The sequence below is a fragment of the Planococcus citri genome, chromosome 2 (genome assembly GCF_950023065.1).
Source record: "Planococcus citri chromosome 2, ihPlaCitr1.1, whole genome shotgun sequence".
In the NCBI taxonomy this organism is placed as follows: Eukaryota; Metazoa; Arthropoda; class Insecta; order Hemiptera; family Pseudococcidae; genus Planococcus; species Planococcus citri.
This window is the reverse complement of record NC_088678.1, coordinates 38,049,637-38,066,117: the sequence shown is the minus strand read 5'-3', so window position 1 is coordinate 38,066,117 and position 16,481 is coordinate 38,049,637. Positions and strand designations below refer to the sequence as shown.

General features: G+C 33.9%; 1 protein-coding gene across 1 annotated transcript in view; it reads right to left on the bottom strand.

Moving 5' to 3' along the window:
- Window positions 1-16,481, bottom strand: part of LOC135835687 (Kv channel-interacting protein 2) — a 123,278-nt gene that overhangs the window by 101,007 nt on the left and 5,790 nt on the right. The gene's annotated exons all lie outside the window — the stretch shown is intronic.

Here is a 16,481-nt window from a genome sequence, read left to right as displayed (position 1 = left end):
GTCTCTTCTCTTACTCGCTAAATAGAGGTAAAAATATCACGTTGAACGAATTCGCGTTAGATTTTAAAGAAAACGTTGAAAAAAATCAACGAGACAAAAAAATCCTTCTTCGCGAATTTTGTTCACTTACATCTTTATATTTCCACTCGTATCACATTAGGAAAACTAATACGAGAGCCGAGATGTCTCGAGCTTTCAATTTAAACAGCGAATCGCATTAATAGTCGAGTTTATAGGCGGTAATTCGTATTCGTTGGAAATATCGTGTTTATATTTCAATTTCGATAAAAACGCTGTCGTTAGATGAGTAAATATATGTTAAAATAACCATCAATACTCGTTTATATGTGACATACTCGGAAGCGAGTAGACGCGACTGAAAGATGTGAAAATATGTACATATTAGAAAGCCATTCGCAATTTTCTCGTAATATTTCCTCGTTGTCGTACGAGTTAAAGTACCTAATACTACGTCTATACTCGCAGACTTTACAATACACGAAGCATTTGCAGAGACGATAACGACAATATGTTTCCATATTGACACCATCCGATCAGCCATAATGCATAATATTAAGTGTAGGTTCAGATGAATAAGTAGCTATGTACAAGAACTTAATATACGTGTAGTGATGTTAAGCATATTATACCTACCACATTTTGGGAAAATTAGTCTTATTTTCCGAAAATACCTACGAGTAATAGTTGTTTCCTTGACATGTACGTATCTACTACAACAATATATGTTATGTACATAGCTACATGTACATACCTACATATATTAGAAACGTGAACGAGCACCACCACAATCAACCCATGAAACAGTTCCCTTTACAACGATATTAAACCATAGCTAGGAATAATTATTACCTACACATACGCGTAAAAATTACATCAAGCGAGTAATTGCTCAAAGAAAGCCTTTGCAGATGATTATTCGCCAAGTGGAAATGCTAATTTCGCCCGTATAGTTTACTATGCTCATAAAAGATGACGAATAGTACTAAACATAGAGATACAACCGAGTCAATATACCTTCTCGTACATTACGTATATGCCAAAACATAATGCTGAAATTAAACCTCGATTTAGTACCTTTTTATCCCCTTTTCGATAGGAACACTTAGATCAACTCTTACCATCATAAGCACCCTTTTCTTAACATCTTTCCGAGAGGTATTCAATAAAAGTACATAATATTTTGTCGTATATGTGACAACGAGAAAAGACCTTGGATGAAATACCGCCTTTTTTAAAAGCTTATCTGGATGTAATATTGCCTACAGCATTGGCACCTGCGATATAAAAGTGCTGAGAAGAAACAGAAACGTGTGCTAGTATGCGTCGCAGATTGCGAGTAATACAGCAGTAGAATTCAAATAGAGCCGAATTTCCCCAAGTATGAACTACAGAACTTACAGACACAGGAACCTCACAACTACATGAGTAATTAGTCAACGATTATGATAATTTTTTACTCACACCATGGAGAGCCATAGGGTCTCTTCCAATAAAATTTCAATAACCCAAACGGAAAATTGAGGAACCTGAATTCTGCAAAACTGTACAAAAATTGCATAAATTGAAAATAAAATACAATTTCCAAAAGCTGTGGTAAAAAAAAAACATGAGCAAAATCGAAGACCACGTGACTGAAACGTTCCCTTGAGGATTTTCCCCCCGGTCATTGAAACACTTATTTTTCTCATTCAAGCCCATTGATTTGAAAAATGTTTCCATCATGGAAAAACTCGCGGTCATTTTTTGATATCATCTACACTTTATCAGATAATTTCGAAAATTTAAAACGCAACTTAATAGAGCAGTTTCTCTAGCCAAACAGACACGAAGATTGTTGTACAAGATTCGATTCAAAAAAAAAAAAAAAAGAAAAGCTTAAGAAAGAGAGAGAAAGTGATAGTATGTTCTCGGTGGCCAAATTGTATTTACGCTACGAACACAACGACACGAGATAATAAAAACACCGCGGCAACTTGGTACGATTATGAAGTGTACTCGAGTTTCAGCAAGTTCGTGTATAAATTTACATTTTAATTTCAAAAATCTAATCTAGCCTCCGACGCGTATCGTGCGAATTAAAAATCCCTCGGTTTTGAGAAGATCAGCCGCGTACGAGAACACCAGAGATGGAGTTCCAGTCGTGAATGCAAATTGCTGGATTTTTTGTGTATATGCGGTAGTATCGTGATGAAGAAAGGGATAGGAGATGGTCTGAGGATCCACGACGTTTTGATGCGATAGCGGTGGTGAAACAAGAAGATGATGCGAATGGTGGTGTTTGCTCGAAGGCGAAGGCGGTTTTGTCAGTAAAAATGTAAATGGAAGTGTGTAATTTGCGTTGAAATTATTATTATATGGAGTTCTTTTTTTTGTTCTTCGTGCATGAATACGAAATACTGAGTAAATAGAGTTCTATACGGAGAAGAATCCGCAGCTGATTTGTTTGCTTTTAAAATACGATACTCCGCGTGATTCTTTGGAAGAATTTTTTCCTTAAGATATGCCAACTAGATGGTATCGTTCGTTTGTTTATTTTTCGAGAAATTTTTGAAATTTTCGTAGCAGGTAATTTAGTATAGCGTCTCGAGGAATATTTTATAACGCTTACGAAGGTGTATACCTTACAAATGCTTCGACATTCTTCTTTCATTGATTTCTTTTCTTATGATCAGAATTCTCCAAAATTTTACCTACACGAGACTAGTATATCTACGTATTTGAAATGTAATAATGTAACATATTATGAGGTGTCATGAGAATGCTCGGTGACAATCACATTTGAAAAATCAGTTTTTTTATGGAATTTCATTCTTTCAATATGGATTTGACAAGTGGGTACATACATACAAGAAAATAGGATTCTGTCATTTGAGGCTACTGTAGACTTCCCATTGCCAAACCATCCAATTTCAAGAGAATTGAAGAAAAATGTGGGGAATTACTCCATAATTGGAAAAACAAAATTGAAGCCGCACAAAAATTTTCATTTTTTCTCTTCGCCCAAATTCTAAAAAATTAAATTGCAAGAAAAACTGTTTTCTGAAACACAGAATGTCCAAAAATTTCAAAGGATGAGAAATAAATTTGAAAATGAAAATAATGGAATTTCTAAAATGGAAATCTTGGTATAACGCTTTATCCTTGTTCAACATAGGCAAATAAAATAATCAAAATTTTCACTCATCGAAAAATCTTGTAAGCTACGGATAACAAATCATAACTCTTGCCTTAATTTTGATCTTTCTGACGCAGTAATCGCTGATTTCAGTTTGATAAGCTGCTATACAGAGGATTCTGGAATTACTTCTCTACAAGGAAGAAGAAACTATTTAGCCCTAAAACAATATGTCAAATAATAGCCAAAAATACTGGTCATATAAATCATCACAAAATATTCCACTCTCACCTTCAACACAAATATGGCACATACCAAGCATTTGGATATAGAACAAAAAAGCTGATAGTTTCTATGGGACTTGACCCACTCAACATGCCTCAGATTGAAAGCTATTGTAAACAGTACCTACCAGAGCTGAACACGGTTACGCTACCCGCTTATCGGTATCTGGTTAAAATACCGGTCTAACCCGCTAGTAGCTGGTATCAAGTTGATTCGGATACAGATAGTACCATATAGTGAGCACAACCTAATCATTTTCGCACTTAGTCTGCGCACGCACCCCAAAATTTGATAATGCATAAGTGGGAGGAGTTATATTTCAGCACCTGTTGACGCTGTCGTAGGTGCATGTGATTGACGTTTGACAGTGATTGTTGGCAATGATGACGTAATGCTGGTACACCCACTGCGCATACAACATGCTACAAGTTACAATGTGAACTGGTGTGACATTTTTTCTACTCGCTACCAGCTACTGGCAAGTAGCGAGAATTTATAGTAAGGGTACAGTGGTTACCCGCTGTTAGTGAATGCAGTTTTCAGCTCTAGTATCTACCAATTTATTATATGTACCAACAAAAAATACCTCCTACAGATTAAATAGAAGAAAAGGGGTGATTTTGGCCAGAATTTGAATCAGACTAATACTGCATTAACACACTGATCACTTTTTACTGCAAAATCCCTCAAAAAATGTGACACATGTAATGTGAATGTGACAGTCCAACACATTATAGAATCATGTAAAGTATATGAGAAAATCAGAAAGAAACACTTGGGGTAAATTTGAAATACTACATACAAGTATACATGAAGATAAAGAAGAAATGTGTGTAAAGTTGTTCTTGTTCCTAATTCATGCAGAGATTTATGATTTGTTATAACATTATGTTTCGCTTTGTTAAATTTTGATATCTTTTTGTTGAACTTGTTATATTTTTGTTATTTGAGGAGCTTGGAATCAAAACTCACTTTTGCCATTGGACAAAGTTTCGAGAAAATCGACAATAACTGATTTCGCCTGGTGCGTTGATGAAAAAAACGCCGCAAAGTGTGTCGAGCTCTTAAGTAAGACCACTAAATAGGATTCCATGAGAAAATTTTTTTTTTCAAGTTGCCATATGGTTGCGGTACGGCTATCAAGTTTGGCAAAAGTGAGTTTTGATTCCAAGGTAGGGTAATTCTACTTTCTTTTGCAAATATATCGAAAAATAAGCCTTCTGGAAGAAAACTAACGACATTATGTCGATTGGAAATTTAATTCTCTACACTTTTCTTCGATATAATTTTTCCGTAGAATGCTTCGTTCCGCCTCCAGACAGCTTTAAAAGTTTTGAGCGCTGAATTTTTCCAAAAATTATACTTTCCTTTGCAAATATATCGAAAACTAAGCACCCTAGAAAAAAACTAACAACATTACGTCGATTGGAAATTTAATTCTCTATTTTCTGTAGAGTATTTTGTTCCGCCTCCAGAGAGCTTTAAAAGTTTTGAGCACTCAATACATCCAATTTTTTACCTCCTCAGTTGCATAACTTCCAAATTCAAAACTACCATTTTCGCTATTTTCACAATCAGAAAATGCTTCCGAAGTTTCAATTGAATTATTTTCGCTTTGTAGACTGTCATGCGACCTTGAAAATACAGTTTTTTTTATAGCTTGGAGTCAAAACTCACTTTTGCCACTGGCAAAAGTGAGTTTTGATTCCAAGGGCACTTTTCAACACGAAATTGTGAAGAACTGGGGCCGAATTCGGAAAAATGGATTCTGTAGGGTGATAGAGAAATTGAAGAAGTATCCGAATCCGCAAAAAAACGCATATCGATTTTTGGTGTCAAAAGTGAGTTTTGATTCCAAGCTCCTCATTTGTTAATTTAATTTCTGTTGCTGGATTGTTGATGTTAAAGGCCAAGATGCCGGATGTCATAAAATAAAACTTTTTGATGATGATAGAAAAAGCATGATCTGAAACCTCATAACCAAAATTTCAGCTGACCAAACAGATATTTTGATTTTTAGCAAATTTTTGAAAATCCAAAATTGACCATTTTCAAAAATTTATGCTTGAAAAAAAAATACAGAAAATCGGCCAAAAAATGGATAAACAGGTTGAAAATAGTCACAATTTCATTTTTAGCAGTCCACATTTTATTTCCACATCTTCTGGAGGAATTCAAAAATTCTATAGATATCGAAAATCTCGCTGGAGAGGCTCCGCAGAATGGTGAAATTCGGTACGTGGGCGCTGATAATTATTTCAGGACTAATTTTCATAATTTTTACTGATCAACCCTACATTTAATAAGGGAAAAAAAGCATATATCGTCAAACAAATTTCCATTTTCGGTTCGATCAGGACAAGTAAATTGCAAGTTAGAGATGATAGGTTAAAAAAATGCAGTTTTTTCAGAAGTACCAACCTATTAAAAAAATTGTTAGATTTATTTCAATTTTTTTGAAACAAAGCAAACAATTACGTATTCATCGGACTGGCCACTCCCTTCTCACTCACCAATTCATATTCCTTAAACAGCCTCCACCATTATGCCCAGAATGCAACAACATCCCCCTAAACATTGCTCATTTACTAATAGACTGTCCTTCCTACCAGAATGAACGCTCCAGACACCTAAGTTCTGACCAACTTCAGGTCCTCCTTTCTAACAACCCTTCTCACACAGATGAAGTTATTAAATTTCTAATCTCAACAAAATTAGATAAAAAAATTTGAAATTGTATGTACATACTTAACTTTATTTCTTGTATAACCTAATTTTAAGCTTTTCACTCGTAAATGCGAGCCTCTAGCCGATAAGTTGCTGTATATGGCTCATTAAATTTAAAAAAATAAGTAAGATCTTTTTTTTTTGTTTCAAACAAAACTTGTGAATTTCCGCGTGTTTTAAACAGGATAAATTAAAAAATTCACAACAATTTTTGATTTCAAAACAATTCTACAATTCTATTTTTCATCCCCCCTCCACAAAAAATTAAAAAATCAAGCTTTGTTATTAAAAATCAAAATTAAAAAAAAAAACATGTTTAAGACAAAAAAGAGAACTTTTCACGCACATTTTTGTTTTGAACACTTTTTGTTTTTTCTCGATTCTGATTTTTTTTCAATTGATAATCTCTCAAATCAAAACAGAAACATAATCGTCAATTTTTGAAAAAAACAATCACTCAAAACTTTCTTTAGGTACCAGAAGACCACAAGAACCAAAAATCAATTTTTCACACCAAAAAAAAACTGAAATAATGCAAAAAATTTGATGAAATTTCTACAGGGAACTCTCAATTACAAGTTGAATTTCGTTTCGTTTATAGTTACTTGGTAAAAAAAAGTGCTCTCTATGTCAAAGAAAAATTGTTAAACTTTAATATTTTCAAGTCACGTTTTTCTGTATAATAGTAAATTTGTGATAATGGACTCTGTGATCATAGTTTATCCCTGCAAATAGGGTGGAGTAAAAAAAATTGAAAAAATCAACCCAGCCAAATTCACGCATCCCATATTCTGCCTAACCGAACAACATTTTTTCTCATTTTTAACAAATTTGCTGCAGCATCAGACATGACTCCACACCAACCAAATAGAAAAAGAAAATTTTCGATTCGTATTGACTTTACGTTGATTTCTCGAATACGGGTAGTTTACCTCTTGAAAATAGTCGAGATTGCATAAAACAATGAAAATGCATTACTCGTATAAATGCAAAATAAGAAAGAGTGAGAAAATATGTAAAATAGCGAACCTAACGAACAATTAAACTAAAATTTGAAACGCAAATAATGCTCAAGCATGGAGAAAAATTAAAAACGAGAAATAAAAAAAAAAGTAAAGAAAACTAATAAATAAACAAAGGAATGAAGAAGAAGAAGAAGCAGCAGCAGAAGAAGAATAATTCCAAAACCCTTTTCCAACATCCGGGGAATACTTTATTCTTTATACTTGAGAGTTGTGAAAAACTCTCAAAAACTGTATCCATATTAAAAGGGATGCGAAATTGAATTATATTTTCATATAAAACACTAGGCGTTGATACGTTCTCGCGGTCTCAGTGCGACGAAGTTTTCTGCGCTTTTTATTCCATTTTTCTTTAGCTCGGTAAATTTGAAATTTAAACTTGAAATTTGAACGAGAGAAGTACACGCGGCCGGGCGCGGAGTGTGCCATGGCGTGAAAATTTGATATTCGTTTAAAAGAAAAAGAGGCGAATTTCGCTGCTCGTGCAGAGGATGAGGACGAGCATCCAGCTTTTTTTGATAGATTAAAAATTCATTTTGAACAGATTTCGCGAAAAGAGTCGGCTCGGCAACAAGTTTGCGAGAAAATTCAACTCTCATTTGAAATAATTTAAAATTCTAATTACGTCGTTGCGAAATTGAAGGTAAACGAGAAAAACGCGCGAGAATCTTTAAATAAATTTTTTTTCTCTCCTTTGCTCGTAGCTTTTTCGCGTGTATTAATCGTATACCTATCGTTGTCGTTGTCGTAAAACTAACCGCAAACTTTTGCCTTTTTTTTATTCCACCCCTGCATCAATTTAGTATACTTTGCTTTTGCCGTTGGAATAATTGTTATAAGAATTTGAAAAGTATTCATTTGGTTCATTTGATACCGAGGAGAAAATTTTCTTTACATTTACGATACCACGGACTCGTTTGTTTTCCAAACGAGGGGTTGGTTTTTTTTTCTCTCTTGCCTTGTTTTTCTACGTATCTTACCGCGGTATAAATGTATTTTCGGGTAAACTGTTTAAAAGCGAATTTGACTTGTGAGAAAAGTTGGTTTTTCTTAATGAAGAAAACGTGTAGTTTTTAGTAAAAGTTCATTATTTTAAATATGATGTTACGTGACTGTGCGTTTATATTTCGCCGCGAATAAGACGCGTGAGATTTTTCGCTTCATTTATTACATAAACGAAGCTGGCGTGTGCCCTGTGCCGAATCATCTTTCGCTGCCTCTCACCCTGCTTCACGCTCATGTGCCTCGGATATACGCGCGGAGATAGAGAAAGAGATACATATAAAACTCTTATAGATATACGAGGAAGTGCTTCTTTATATACGCTGCTTCTAAGCGTACAGGGTGAGAGGTTATTTTGCCTAAAGCTTTGTGTGATACGCGGTTTTATCGAAATTACCCTCGTATACTTTTTAGCAAGAATCCTCTTTTTCATAAATAATTTGGCGTTTCGATGTCGGCGTTGTGTACGATGTGTTACGATGAGGAATTGAGGATGCGATTTGCTTCGTATACTTTCGTATACGTACGCGCCGTTATCCCATTAAACGTGAATTTTTCTTGTTTACCAGAGATTTGTTGGCAACAAAATGGCGAACACTTGTCATTGCGGTTTGCTTAGCCTTTTTGGCATTTTTTTGCCTCATCGCTTCGCCCGCACCCAGTCACCAGTGTGTAACTTTTCACTCAGTTTTTCACCCTGGCTGCGTATACTCGTATGGTATACGACGAGTAAAAGTACATGGTGGATTTGGCGAAAGAAGAATTAGCATCGTGAGGCAGAGGCACTAAGGGTAAAACTATTCCAAGAATCTCGTTAAATTTTCATTAAAACTTGTGCCAATGTCAGCAGATGCGCGCAACTTTTTGCTACACGCTTGTTTTTTCCTTATTTTTTTCCGATGGATTTTGTTATTTGAATATCAATTTATCGCGAACGAACTCGACTCGACTCGACTCGACTCGAGCTCGCGGGTATTTGTATACGCGGCGTGTAAAATTTATAGACGTCGAGTGTTAAATATACGGCCTGCGGAACGTGTTCCCGGCTAAACCAAAGCTCGTATTTTTGATTAATTTACAAGCATAGGCGATGTAAAAATTCAGCCCATGAACGATGAAAATTTTTAATGCGTAATCGATTGTGTGTTGGCGTCGTGAAAGCTGAAGCTGAAATTGAGACGATTTTTAACGTAAAGAGTTTAGAAGTGGGGGTAGTTGGATCAGAAAATAAATTGAAGATTAAGGTATTTTTACACATAGTTATGAAATTTCGAAGACATTAGTCAAAATTCCCCCAGGAAGGCATCGAGATTTCAGTAAGATTTTCTGCCAACGAGTCAGTCTACATCAATTTTTTCAAATTTTTCTTAATACTCCTCTCCTTAATATTTGGAGTGGTGAAAACTGAAAGGTAATTTCAAAGCACATTATCACAATTCCACCACCTTTCGAAAAACTAATCTCAGAATGAAGAATTTCCACATTTTTTACTCTATTTTGAAAGTTTTTTTCAGTACTAATGTTACTCATTTTTTCGAAAAATTTTCATTTTTATTTTTTGGTTTTTAAAATTGATTTTGAGATTTTGAAAATTTCCTCGCTCTACACAGGGAGCTAGATGAAAAATTTACCCAGGTAAAATTTTAAAAACTGAAAGTTTCGGATCGATGCAAAACTAATTATACGTAATGTGATTAGAGTTCTGTCTCTGTGAAATATTTATGCACGTGAAAACGGTTTTTGTCTATTCATCTATCTGAGTGGGTAGCGGGGCAATCAAAAGTCAGCGATTTCTTAATCTCATTAATTTCGAGATTCTGTCAACACATTTTGAATCGCGTGTAATCCTCACGCAAAGTATAATAGACTACGGTTCATAAATAGATAATGATTCTCATGAAGTCTGATATCATTTTTTCATGCTATCATCAAATTTGCCCTCGATTTTGCAAATGAATACCTAAGTAAATTTTTGAGGGTTAAAAAAGCATCTGAAAATTATGGATTTCTACCGCCAAATGTTCATCAATCTGAAGTAAAAAAAAAACATGTCCTGTTTTTTGACGAAAATTTGAAAGGAAATTGCCATTTGTCTCCCGAACGTTATCCCGAATATGTTTTCCAAAATGGAATGCCCCTGAATTTCCATTATTCCGAATGATAAATTTTTCGAACTCACTTTCTTCCAACCCCATTATCCTGAATGTACCAAAGTTCGGTTTTTTGCTAAAATTGCAAAAAAATTCATTTTTTTGTCAATATGTAATACAAAAAATACCCTTTTTTTGTCAAGATTGACAGAAATTTTAGGTTTTTTTTTTGCCAAAATCCCAAAAAGAACTGTTTTTTACTTCTCATGATTAGCCTAAAAGCTTTGATTTTTTTTGACAACATTGCAAACAAAAACCTTGCTTCTTCATCAAAATTGCAGTAAAGACTCGTTTTCTGTCCAAATTGTCAAAAACTTCTATTTTATCACTCAGATTACATTTGGAAGTTATGTTTTTGAGGAAAATTTCATTCGAGGAAATGATCGTTAGGGAAACATTAATTCGAGAAATCGGATCAGAGAACTCATTAGTCGCGTCGTGAAAAAAATGTTTGGGATTTATCTGGGGAAACGGTGGATTCACGGGTTTATTTCTGAATTCTCATTTTCAGTGAGAGACTACCAAGAAAAATTTTGAAAGCCCTAGCCAAACAGGGGGTTGAGCCAAGGATCCTCAAAGTAGGCTCATTATGGAAACAAACATGGTTTTTGCTATTTTTGGGTACCTTCACGTATGTTAAACTTCAGTCAAATTAACTTGATAGCAAATTTAAGAATTTCATTCATAATAAAACGCCAAAGGACATATCTATGTGCTTCGAGTTTTTGAATCAAATCAAAATTAAAATTAAAATCAGCACTCAGAAAACTCACATTCTGATACCAATATTTTATTTTTTGGGTTTCAGCTTGGTTTTCCTCACTATGGGCTCATTTTGAGTTTTGAGGGCACATGTTCATATATCCGTATTTCAACACTAATGTTGCATTTTTTGGAAATTTTCATTTTGGTTTATCTCTCCAGAGGCTCATTTTTCAGTTTCAAGGTCAAATGGTCACCTCCCTGCGAAACTTTTGATTACTCATTGATGTAAAACTTGACTGGGTTTGTCTCAGTAAATTATTTATTTGACTGAAAGCAGTAGGCGGATTCTTCTATGTGAAATTTTTTTATCGTCATGTTTGGATTTAACCAGTAAAATTACCCCAATTTTCACTCTTTTCGCGATGATTTAGGTAGCTAAATTAGAAAATTTTTATCTACAATTTTTGGGCAAAAAATTTAGACAAAAAATCGAATTGTAAGAAAGTACCTAATATAATCGAGAAGCGTGCATTTCAGAGCTGTTCAATTCACTGAATTAGAATCTTGGATTTATAGGTCAAGTTTTTAATTGAAGGGCTAATGGTGAAAGTCGCCTTAGTCATTTTTTTGTTCACGCAACTTTAAACATTTTTTTTTCATATTTCATAAATTTTAAAGGGAAAAATGAGTATTGTAATGCATTCTTGGATAGTTGAAGATGTTTTTTTAATACTTGACCATAAATTTTTTACATTACCATTGAAGTAGGACAACAACGTTTTCATTGATTTGTACAAAAATTGGTTCTGACTAAGGCGACTTTCACAATTAGCCCTTCAATTATAAAAATGAGTTTCAATTTTTTTTTTCAGCGTTATCATAATAAGTAGGTATGCAAGTAAGATTTACATACGAGTACTTGATACTTCCTATTTTCAAAAATAAGCTGCGGAGGTTTCCCATTTTTCGGTTCCAAAATTTACCAAAAATCTAAGATTGTTTCCAGTCAACTCTCCCTTGAAATATGTACACCCATTAATCGATTATTTTCTTCAGTTTTTCTAGATTCAATCGAAAAAATAAATGAAGCATGTGTTTCCAAAACGCACCAAGTCCAAAAAAATATTGATAAGAAATTCATGGTACTTAGTACAATTTGGAAACGTAGAAATGGCCCAAATTGGTCTTGGCTACAACATACGATCAAAAAATCAGCCATTTTGGGCCGCAACTTTATGTTAGGTAGATGGCCTTGCAACCTCAGAATCTTTGAAAATGGACTTGGTGCGTTTTGGAAACACATGCTTCAAATACTTCGAAATTTGGCCAAGTCATTACGAAACGAGTGAAAATTTAGGTGATTCAATACACTGAATCAAAATACGATATTATGACGATGAAAAAAAATTCGACTACAAACAACTAAAATATGGTATCGAAACACTCTTTTGATCGTTTAGAAAGATTTCACTACTCGAAGAGTGTGAAAAATTGAAACAAAAGTGAGAAATAAGTACCTACTTGCATTGAGAAAAGATGTGCGAAAAATAGAAAAATTTTGTCAATATTGTAACCGGCGGTGTGAAATCAATTTTCAAAATTTTAAAATTAAATTTAGATGTGATAACGCTGAGGAAATTCTAAAAAAAAATTGGTGGTATTTTCATGGGAACCTTCACTTTGCAGAAGTAGGTACGCAATCTAATTGCATACCATTGAGCTAAAAATGTGAAGATCCTATACTGTTTTTGAGGTCACAGATTTGAAATAATAGTAGGTATAGTACTGAACCAAATGAAATTATCTTTGTTCAAATTTTACTCACTCTGAAAGAAACATTGCACTAATTTGATAACGTGGAAGGGGTGCATGAATATCATAAAATTCTAAATTTTCAAATGAATAAGTAGATCCTAAGTTCCGAAACATTTTTCCATTAAGTAATTCAGGTTCTCTAAAAAATATTTCAAAAATTCAATACACCTGAAGAAAATAAAATAGCGTTTGGAATTGCCCCTACTGAAACTTATATATTACATAAAAATATTGGTAAGCAAGGGCGTATTCAGGGGGGGGGTGATTTGGGGTACAATCACCCCCCAGGGCCAAAAAATCCTTAGGTTAATATAATTTCCTACGATTTCTTGCATTGAATCACAGGAAAAAAATCATGTTGTTTTACGTTTCTAGGGAGATAATTTGCTACAAACTTCAAAATTCATTAAAAATCACATTATCTCCCTAGGTAGTTGCATAATCTATGTACTAATTATTTTTCTTTCTTGAATTATGAATTTCCAATGCTTTTGTTTGCTTTCCTTTTTTGAAATTGAAATTTCTGGAAGTATATTTTTCGTTATTATAAGGGAGAAAAAGTGCTCCTTTTGCTCCAGCTTACTGATCATTATTGGAATTGAATAGGTACTGGGATTTTTATCCCTCATAACGAAAAATATGTTATCCAACTCAGGAGTATATAAAAATGATTTTCGACAATTTTGAATTATTTTCCTCGCGACGCTTGCGCAATAAACCTCGAAAATCGTCAAAAATCACTATCGATCCCTAGTTGAACAAACTACTAATTCAAGTCTGAGGACGTGAGGCGTGTCAAGTTGAATCCAGAAAATTCAATTTTACAATCAGAAATGTAGTATTTTTTACTCTTTGGATTGACAAATTTCCAAAATTTTGCCCTCGCTTCGCTCGTGCTTATCTGAATTTCATTATAAATATGTAGGTAGGTATAAACAATTTACTGGATAAATTTCAAAAACCTCACTCTGATCAACACGTTTTTCAAGCTGAAATTCAGCATGAAAATGTCTGAAATGTGCCTACTATTGAAATTTTTATACATATGAGCTCGTTGGGAATTTTGTGATTTTTGTCCCTCACTTATGAGTCATTCATCACCCCCCAGGAGAAAATCCTGGATACGGGCTTGTTGGTAAGCACTAGGCAAGTAGGTACACATTAAATTAATTCACTTGACTAAAAACTATGTAAACTTGACGTCAGATGTTTAAAAAAATAATTTTGAATTTCTAGGTGGGCTTTCTGCACTCTGGTTTTTCATCACCAAGATAAACTTTTCCACACAATTGGATGAGTTGAAGACTCGTCGAGAATCAATCCGTTAATAAAAAGCATTTCGTTGAAAAATTCAACGAATCAGCTAGGTAGGTAATAGGTATAGGTACGCGTTTTCAAAACCCTCCAAATGATTAAATTTCTACATAAAAAATAAACAAGCTACAAAATGCAAAACGTAAATTAAATTTCATCTCGCAATCTCGGGCGAAAAATATCGAATAAAATAAAATCGACAACTCGATTAATTTTTACTCGTACATGCCTCGAAATAAATTGAAAAGTTTTCCATTCGTCGCCATTTTCATTCTACTTTGGACCAAATTGAACTGCATATCTTATCGTTTCTCAGCATAGGTATGCTCAGGAACGAGCAAGTTCGTTGAAAAATTCATTTAACACTAAGAACACGAAAGAATAAAATAAAGACACTCCATTTAAAAGAAGAAATGCCCACTTAAAATTTGTTTCATTATTCATTAGTATACCTACAAACTTGACTCTTTTAATACAATGACGAATAAAATATTACTGCACAACTTGACAACATAGCTTCGCACTAACGTAAATCAAACTCAACCCTCGGTGTACTGAAAACTAGGTAGGCTACCTTAGAATATACACTGGAAAATAAAAGTAGATAGCAAAAGTTCTCATCGAAAAACATCGCCCGCTTTGGGCAGTTGTACTGCAAGCAAAAGGTTCCTTTAAAATGTCCCTTAGGCTCTCAACTTCGATCAGAATCCACCCAAGTTGTGAGTTGGAATTCCGTCACAAATGGTTGCAAGTTGAACTAATACGACAAAAATTATACAAAGTGTATTTTTTACCTTTTTTTTTTCTCAAGAAAACTGTGCAGCTTTTGACGTCGTCGTTTGTTCTACGAGTAGGTATAACTACTTAAGGCGTTAAAATTTTTCAAGCATTCGATAAACAAGGAAAAAAACAATTTCAAAGTGAGCGAAATTTTCCTCAACTTGACAAGTTCTTTAATTACATAAACCGCTTAATTTTTAATTTCGTAATCGTCGTCGCGTCGTCGCCATTCAAAAGAAACAAAATTTTGCTCCAAAAAGACGAAGGAAAAAAAAGGGGAGCCAAAAGCCCTCGACTAGGGGAAATTAACCAATAAAGAAGCTCGAAAAAATACACTTATACTTTTGTCTTGGCGAAAGAATATTTCCAAAAAACCAGGCATTCATTTTTCATAAAACTTTATACAATTTAATGAGTAGATCATTTAATCTTTTAATAAAACGTATCACCCTTGCTAACTTCAAAAAGACATATTTTTCTCGAACAAGATTTATATATACTGCAAAGGAATTAAATTCTGCTTTAAAAAAAAAAAAGTTGAAATGTGTTTTTTTGTTTTATCGTGCCATGATTTTCTTTTGTATAGTATTTCTCTCTCTCTCTGTGTTGGTGTTAGCCTATTCTTATATCTACATGATCCAATGTTTCGGTAGAAAAGAAACATTGCGTTAACATACGCTTCGAATGGCATGCTTATATAGAAAAATTTTTTATAGAATTTTTAATAACTCGAGGATGATTTTCTCGAGCGAGTTTTCTCTCTCTCCTTTCATTTCAACTAGATACTCTTTAGATGATAAATTTTTCACGAGTTTGAACACGACAGCGTTACCATAATACCTATATGGGACAATTTTTAAATATATACGAGGAATAAGTCTTCAAATGGTATGGCAATTTTCTTTCTTTTTTTATATTAAATATTATTTCTGATAGAATCTGTCACACGGAATATCATCTGATGAATTGGTGCTCGGTGATTTTCATTAAACTGGTCGAAATGGTGGAGAAGATTTTTGACGTGCTGGACGAACGTTGCTTCTTTTCATAGCATCAAGAACGAAAAGCAGGCGAGAAAGCCCCCATAAAGATATGAGAACTTGTGAAGTGAGCAATTTAAAAATTTATGGCATTCGATGTCTACCGTTTTGGTTAAATTTTCCTTCGCCAGAGCAAAAGGGATATTTATTTATCAGCATTAAATTTATATTTTCGCATATAAAGAACTCTTCATCTAACTCCAAGTAGGTATATATACTTTCAATATGAGATGGAATATAGTAGAATGTATCTTTCCTACCAAAGTTACATCGTATATACGTGTAAATCATAAAGCATGGAAGTTGGTACCAGAATGTATATAAAAGTTAACCGCTAGATGAATCAGTTTTTGCAGAAGTGAAAACTACCGCAACAATAGAAGATATTGAAAAGTTAATCGATGAAACAAAGACAGCGAGAGGAATTATACTTAAAAGTTTGTTTAGCTATTGAAAATTCAATCTTTCAAAGTTGTATCTAGACAACGACAAAGCACAGAGCTTG